A 7,376-nucleotide genomic window follows, 5' to 3' on the forward strand; every position below is an offset into this window, starting at 1 on the left:
TTTTGTTTCTTTGGTCATTAAGCAATTAAAAAAAGTCATGTATTTTAAATATCCTTTCCCTTTAAAAGTTATATACTTCAAAGTCTTCCAAGATATCAGCGGTGAACAATTATAAAATTCAAATTACCATGGCCTAACTCTGAACTGGCTTTGGGCCTTCTTCATGCCGAGTCTCTTTTTCATCTTCTGCTGGGTCAGCTATGGCAGCCATGAAGACTCTAAACACCAAGGCTGCATTGGTGGTCAACATCAACGTGGCCCCGTGGCTTGAGACATGCTGAGGACCAACCTGGGGCCTCAGGGCAACTTGAAGGTGTTTGTTTCTGGTGCTAGAAACATCAAACTTACTAAAGATGGCAATGTGCTGCTTCAGGAAATGAAAATTTAACACCCAACAGCCTTCTTCAGAGACAAAGTGGTAACAGCCCAGGGTGACATAACTGTTGATGGTACTATTTCTAATGTCCTAATCACTGGAGAGCTGCTGAAACAGTTGGGTCTCTGCATTTCTGAAAGTTGTTATCCCAGAATAACAACAGAAGGATTTGAAGTTGAAAAAGAAAGTTCACTTCAGTTTTTGGAACAAGTCAACGAAAGCAAAGAGCTAGACAAGGAAACACTCATAGATTTGGTCAGGACATGTCTGCGTACTAAAGTTCATGCTGAACTTGCTGATGTCTTAACAGAGGCTGTAGTTAATTCCATTTTGGCCATTAAAAAAATTAAGATGGACCTATTGACCTCTTCATGGTTGAAATCATGAGAATGAAACATAAATCTGAAACCAATGCAAGCTTAATCAGAGGTCTTGTTTGGGATCATGGGGGACAGCATCCTGATATGAAAAAAAGAGGAGAAGATGCATACATGTTCACATGGAATGTGTCATTAGAATATGAAACAAAACAAAAAAACAACAACAACAAAAAAACCATCAGAATGAATTCTGGCTTTTTTTTGTTGTTGTTTTTTGTTTTGTTTTTTATTTTAACAGCGTGAAGAAGAGAGAAATATGGAAAGGCTGACACTCACTTGAGGTAGGGTAACTTGATGACTTAAATCCTGATTGCTTGGGACATGCAAAACTTGTCTATGAGTACGCAATGGGAGAAGAAAAGTTCACCTTTATTGAGAAATGGAACAATACTCGCTCTGTCACCTTATTGTTCAAAGGACCAAATTAGCACACTCTCACTCAAACCAAAGATGCGCTCAGCGATGTCTTGAGGGCTGTTAAAAACATTGCCAATGATGGCGTGTAGTTCCAGGTGCTGATGCAGTGGAAACGGCAGTGGCAGAAGCCCTGATTAAATATAAGCCCAGTGTAAAGGGCAGGGCCCAACTTGGAGATCGAGCCTTTGCTGATGCATTGCTCATTATTCCCACGGTTCTTGCTCAGAACTCTGGTTTTGACCTTCAGGAAACACTAGTTCAAGTTCAAGTAGAATATTCAAATTCAGGTCAATTTGTGGGTGAGCCAATGGCAGCACCATAGGCAATAGATAATTATTGTGCAAAGAAACACCTTCTTCACTCCTGCACTGTGATAGCCACCAACATTCTCCCGGTCGATGAGATCATGTGAGCTGGAATGTCTTCTCTGAAAGCTTGAACTGAGTTTCCCTTGTATCATCTGAATCAGGAAGACTACAGAGTGATCCTGTAGAGCTATGGGATTTTTAATCCAAGCTTCAAATGATTTTTAAAGGAATTTTCTTTTCCCATACCATAAAGGAGAGAACACTGGCACTTATTCAAATTCCAAAGTCTGAAATTATAATTACAGCATTTTTTAATTGCACTTGTGTACACACATAAAGCAAGTTGTTTTCACCCAATGAACAGGATTTTTTTGTTGCAGCTTCAGTGATAAAAATGTGTGTTAGAAATGCATGTCTCTACCTTTCTAAATATTCTTTGAAAAACAAATTTTAATGGTTTAATAATTTCTTCTAATGATGTATCTTAATTTATCCAATACTTCCCTATTGTTAATCATTTGAGTTTAAAATATTTATGCTAATATAAATAACACTTACGTAACTTAAGGTTTTGAAATTCCTGTGAGTAAAACTGTTGGATAATTCTGTTGGATTTTTCATGCTTTTGAAGTAACTTTGCTTGAAATGCTCCCCAGGGAAGTTAAGTGGTAGTGGGCGGAAAGATGGGTGAACTAGAGGCAAAGGAGTTGAAAGAGCTACAAGTATAAAGTGACAAAAATAGAAATAGAGAAGAATGAGGTAGAAAGATAGCTGAATCCACGGTAACTAAAGGCTATGTGAGATAAGAGATTTTTCAGATGGACCATATTTTCACACCTCTGAACCTTTGCTTATGCTGAAATATCTATCCCATAACCCCCAGTGTCATCTTTTTCTCACTCAAATTTTTCTCCCCTTTGTGTTTCCACAAAATTGCTTTTATATAGTTGGTATATCTCTGCAGGTGAAATTGTGTTGCTAAGCTTTGTGTTTTGAGGGCTTGGCAATTGCGTACAGTGAGTGTTCAATAAATGTTAACTTGAAACAACAACAAAAAATTACCACGGCCTATAAGATCCTATATGATCTGGCCCCTAATTTATTATGTGCCTTTCTCTACCTGCCCAAGAAGTTATAGTCTTTTTCAATTCCCAGAACGCATCAAAGCTAGTTTCTATTCCCTCTGTCAATGATGTATTCCATCGAATTTATTGTTGATATTATTTATTGTTCATATGATTATTTTAGTAAAGAAATAACTAATTTTTAAAATTTTATTAAACAAAATTGGAGGCAACATAGAAATTAAGTATAAAATAACCAAGTAACTAGGAAGAAAGATATCAGATAATTTAAAATACAGAAAATCAATCATTAATACAGTTGAATACCAAATTTGACTCTGAGATATCAGGCAAAAAAAAAACAAAAAAGGAAAATTAAGACAAGCAATAGATGGATAAAACTTAATAAAACAAAAAGGAAACCAACTGAATTAAAAAGGGAGTAATATAATGATACGTGCCACCCAAAATGTCAAGTATGATAAAGGCATTCAGTGATGAATTTGAATATTTCTGTGGGTCTACATAATTCACAATAATCTGTAGAGTAGATCATTAAGCTTCATTTTATAAATCAAATATAAAGAAAACTAATTTGGAAAAGTCATAACTTTTCCAACCAATCATAATTCAGTTCATTTGGGAGGCTTCAGAATGGCTTGTGCTGCTAAAGCAGATATTTTCAAATGCATTTAGAACCTATTTCATTGACATAACATTGCAAAATATATAATCATCTTTATCAGGACTATGCAGCAGCTCACATGCTCATAGCAACAACCCCCAATTTTTTTCCAGTTGCCAAGGATTTTAGTAATCACTACTCTGTGAGAATGCAGCTGGCTTACTATTTGGTAGCCTAAAGAAAAACAGTTCAAGCCTTTGCACATCACTGGGTTTCCTATTCTGTGGCATAGTGAGTTCAAAAAACACATTCCTTCATGACTTGCACCTGCCTCTTTGCTCTTGCAATGGCACAAAGTTATCATCAATCTAAACAGCCAGCAGATTCTCATCCATCTAGAGGGAAAATATCAGACAAAGTTCAAATACCTAAAAACATAGTTAATCCTTTGTGCATTCTTACCTATCCTTCAGCTGTTTGCCTGTAATTTTTAAAAAGAAATTTCAATTTTTTTTTACCAACATAGAAATTGTATGTCTTGCGGTCTGTAGATCCTTTCCCATTAGATCTATTAAATTTTACTCTTTTGATTTCTTCTCTAAATATAGGTCATGGTATGGCTCTGGCAAAACCCCTGCAGAGAAATTTTCAATCATTTTCCCTGTTAAATGACAAGAGTAAGAAATCATTAACACATTTGAATTGTATACACCTTTACGAGATTAAATTTACAGGGAATATCATTGATGACATATTTAAATAAAAATTCTTCTGCATTTATTTAGAGAGTAAAGTGTACTACATAGATTCAAAATGGAATTTTAAAATACTAAATGCATTTCTTCTCCTAGAGTCAGAATCTTTCTTGTACAAAATTATAAAGAAGAAAATATAACTTCAATCAACATTGACATGTGAATTGTTACTTCCAAGTTCAATTATTTAGGCATGTAAGCCTCTAGCTACAAGCACTCTGTGAGTGAGAGCTCTAAATGGATCAAATGAAGACTTCTGCTAACCATCCATCTTAAAATTCCATATCCATTAAAGTAGAGTCAAGTGGGATTTAGAGAACTCTAAAAAGAAAGTAAAGATAATTTCATGGCTAATGGAGAAAGTTGGAATAAAGCAGATTTCTTTTTTCAAGAACTGATTATTTATATTTAATTGCTTTAGGGTTTTGTTATTTCACATACTAAACATTGTGGTTTGACCCTATTTCTTTTTATAATTGGTATTTTTAATAAATGTTTTATTGAGTGGAAATGAACATAACCATTATAAAATGATTTTAAACATTCCAAAATCAGTTACCTTGTACCATCTATATATAACAAACTGTACATAATTATATTCAGGTATTTCATATGATCATAAGTCCCTCCAAAATTATGAAATAACTTAATACACAAAATGAATTAAATTAACTTCTTCAATATTTAAACAGATGTATTACTATGAAATCTGATGCCAAGATACTGGAAAAATTTTGAAACAAACACGTTAGTATTTTTCTCATCTTTAGACCACATCAAGGGGAAAAACAAGTATCAAATTATGAATATTGGGTGTGGAGAGATCACTGAGACTATAAAGACTGTACTGCAGTTTTTGAGTACAATCTTTATTGTACTCATTGAATATATATTGTACTTATTGAATATATATGAGGAAACTAATGCCCAGGAGTTTTCTTTTTTAATTGGAGGCATATAGACAATACATAATTTATATGTGAAAATAAAAGAAGAAAGAAGACAAATCACCTACTTTTCTTCTTTTTTTTAATGGGATTTTTCAAGTAATCTAGATTTGAAGCGAATATACAAAGCCTCCATTTCCAATCTGGATTGTCAACTTTTTTCAAATTAAGCAATTCAAAGTAATATTGAATCTCTTGACTTTCATGATGTAAGATTTGTTTGAATTATAAAAAGAACAAGCTAAACTATGATGTTTATTTTCCACTCACAGTGTCAATGAAATATCCTTTCATGAAACTTCTGCAAGAGTCTGAGTATGTATAATAGGAACTTAAATGCCTTCCTAATTAAAAACACATAATAGCCGTTGTGAAGCCCTCACTCCTCTGAGGTCGCTTCATCATGTTTAAAATAGGAATTGGCAGGTCTTTATTTTACAAATTTGTGAGGAATAACAGAATTAATGACTTAAACTTATATAATTAAAGGTGGTTTGCAACCTCTCTCTCTGTTTCTCTCTCTCTCTCTTTCTCATTCATCATTCACACATAAACAAACACATATTCAGAGTACATGTATTTTAGATGTGAGAGAGAGGACACAATGAATAGGAAGTATTTCTTTCTAACTGTTTTCCTTTAAACATAAAAAGTTTACAGTTTAAAAATTATATATGCATTTGTTAATTCTATAGAATCTCACCCAAGAATTAAAAAAAACATCCCAAACATTAAAATGCCTTAGTCATTTTCACTGGACAATTTTCTATATACTTAATTATTAAATTAACTATTCATACTGACTTTTATGTGGTCCAATTCCTGCAAATTCAGGGTAACTCTTACATGCCATACAGTTGGCTTCCTGACCTACAATTATATTAACTACCTATCCTTCCTTATACAACTTATCATACTTTTGATGCTACACCAAAAACTTTGAGGAGATACACAAAACTGTGTTGATCGATTTTCAGAGCTATTTAACTCACACCCTAATTTATCAGTCTAGTCTTAATGACTAAAACCTCTCTCTCTCTTTTTTTTTTTGGTGTGTGTGTGCAATTAAAATATGTACATGTACCATTTATATAATCTTCTCAATAAGGGAGACACTATTTATATCCCCATTTCAGATATAAGAACACTAAAGCTTAGAAAAGTTAGGTTCATCTTAGAAGGTCATAAAGAAAATGCCAGAATTAGAAATTTGACTCTAGAGCCCTTTTTGTTTTATTATTAAATTGCTTACATGAGCAGGTCAATAGATTCATTCTACTGAAAGGATAATATTTGTAGCCTATTTTCATATATTTTCCCACACTGCTCCTAAAAATGCCATCTCTTATTGACTGATCGTACAAATCCTTCATAAAGTCTTTGCCAGTTGAGGTTTATTCTCTTTTTTCTGAAGCTCTTTGGTACTGTGGTTATCAAGCTGACCTATGCACTTCTAAGGAGGATAAAAAAGATGATTCATTGGTATTCCATTGTGTATATATACATCTTCTTTATCCAATATGAAATAGTGCCATTTGCGACAACATGGATGGATCTTGAGATTATTAAGCTAAGCAAAATGAGTCAGACAGTATTTGTCTTTCTGTGTTCAGCTTATTTCACTTAGCAAAAGGACCTCCAGATTCATCAATGTTGTTACAAATAAGTCAGACAGAAAAAGTAGAGAACCGTATGATTTCACTGATATGTGGGAAATAAAACTGAAAAGAACAAAGGAACAAGACAAACAAATAATGAAACAAAAACTCATAGACACAGACAATAGTTTAGTGGTTACCAGAGGGTAAAGAGGGAGAGGGGGTGACAAATGAGAGTAAAAGGGATGAAATATATGGTGATGGGAGGAGAACTGACTCTGGGTGGTGAACACACAATGTGATATATAGATGATGTATTACAGAATTGTACACCTGAAGCCTATGTAACTTTATTAACCATTGTCACCTCAATAAATTTTAATTAGATTTTTTTAATTAAAAAAGATGATTTATTGGGAAAATAAAATGAAATATTTAAAAGTCTAATTACAATCATTTATCTTTCATCCTTTTAAATTCGTTTTTTAAAATAAGCATGATTAGTCCAATACTACATAGATATGCTATGTAAATATAAATTGATATATTGGAGAGGCATGGTTCAATGTGTTATTATTCAGTGTATTTGACCAAAAAGTTTGCAGATCACTGACCAATATCATTAACAAATTTTCTCACATAGTGACTTTTATTGTATTTTTATTATCCATGCAAATTATTTGTTCCTTGAGGATAGAAATTATGTTTTAAATTACCTGTATCACTGAAATGACCTTATGTGTGTGCTCCCATTGTCAGAGAAAAACCTTGATATATGCAGAATTTATTTCACAAAGCATTTACATAAAATAGCGAAATAATTGCAAGTCAACTGAAACACTGAAGGATGTTAGCTATAAATTAGTGGGAATATGCTGATTTCAATTAGTAGAGGAGAATTTATTT

General features: G+C 33.1%; 1 pseudogene; it reads left to right on the top strand.

Annotated features, from left to right (window-relative positions):
- Positions 1-200: 200 nt before the first annotated feature.
- On the top strand, positions 201-1,612 carry LOC117038436 (T-complex protein 1 subunit zeta-like; annotated as a pseudogene).
- The last annotated feature ends 5,764 nt before the right edge of the window (positions 1,613-7,376 follow it).

The sequence above is a fragment of the Rhinolophus ferrumequinum genome, chromosome 18 (genome assembly GCF_004115265.2).
Source record: "Rhinolophus ferrumequinum isolate MPI-CBG mRhiFer1 chromosome 18, mRhiFer1_v1.p, whole genome shotgun sequence".
Taxonomy (NCBI): Eukaryota; Metazoa; Chordata; class Mammalia; order Chiroptera; family Rhinolophidae; genus Rhinolophus; species Rhinolophus ferrumequinum.